Here is a 982-nt window from a genome sequence, read left to right on the forward strand (position 1 = left end):
TTACCCCTGTCGAACAGATCCGCTACCTTGGACTACATTTGGACAAACGATTAACCTGGAATCCTCACACAAGACTGAAAAGACAGGAAACTGCACGTCGATTTCGACTATTACAGCACTTACGAGACAAACGGTCTAAACTTCCAACACATTACAAAAGACTGATCTACATGACTATAATAAGGAATTCCTCTCGTATTCAATCCTTACAATTCAAAATCCTTCGTAAAATCCTCAATGCTCTTTACTTTGTCACAAATAAAATCATACATAAAGACCTTATGTAACCGATCTAATCCGAACCAGATATCACTCCTTCCATTATAAACTCCCCAACCACTCAAACCCGACGAACCAAACGAGACCAGCTAATGTAAAATGTCATTAGAGTGCTGCCAATGGGTAGTTGCTCTACAGGCCTGTAACACTCCATTTTAACTAAGATCACATTTACTGAATGTATTATGTAATATACAGTTGTAAATTTCAATAAAGATATTTAAAAAAAAAAAAACCTTTTAGATTTACACATATATTATGCAATCCTTTTATTCAAAAACGTTTTGGGACTCAAAGCCTTAGATGTCACAATCTCATTTTAAGGCAATTAGTAACATGAACTGAGTTACATTATTAATTTTTTCTTTTCATATTTTCTTTTTTTATAAGCATGCACTTTAGTCCCTGTAACTTTTTTGTCTTCCTTATTTTTCTTATAGTTAAACCATTTTTGAAAATTCTCCAGCATAAAGTTGTTATACAAAAAAACTAATACAATTAAAAAGAAATGTAATTATTTCTTCTGTTAAAGCCACTTAAAATAAAATAATAAAAACTCTTCTTCTTTCGTTGTTCTTAAAGACTACATTGAAAACTCTATGTCGGATCTGATTTAACATAAGAAATGATCTGAGGGTCAAAATAAGTAACTAGTAAAAATCAATTGGCTTCTAAAAACTATTGAAACATGAAAATAGGAATA

The sequence above is a fragment of the Halyomorpha halys genome, unplaced genomic scaffold (assembly GCF_000696795.3).
Source record: "Halyomorpha halys isolate HHAL.00 unplaced genomic scaffold, Hhal_1.1 Scaffold653.1, whole genome shotgun sequence".
Lineage (NCBI taxonomy): Eukaryota > Metazoa > Arthropoda > Insecta > Hemiptera > Pentatomidae > Halyomorpha > Halyomorpha halys.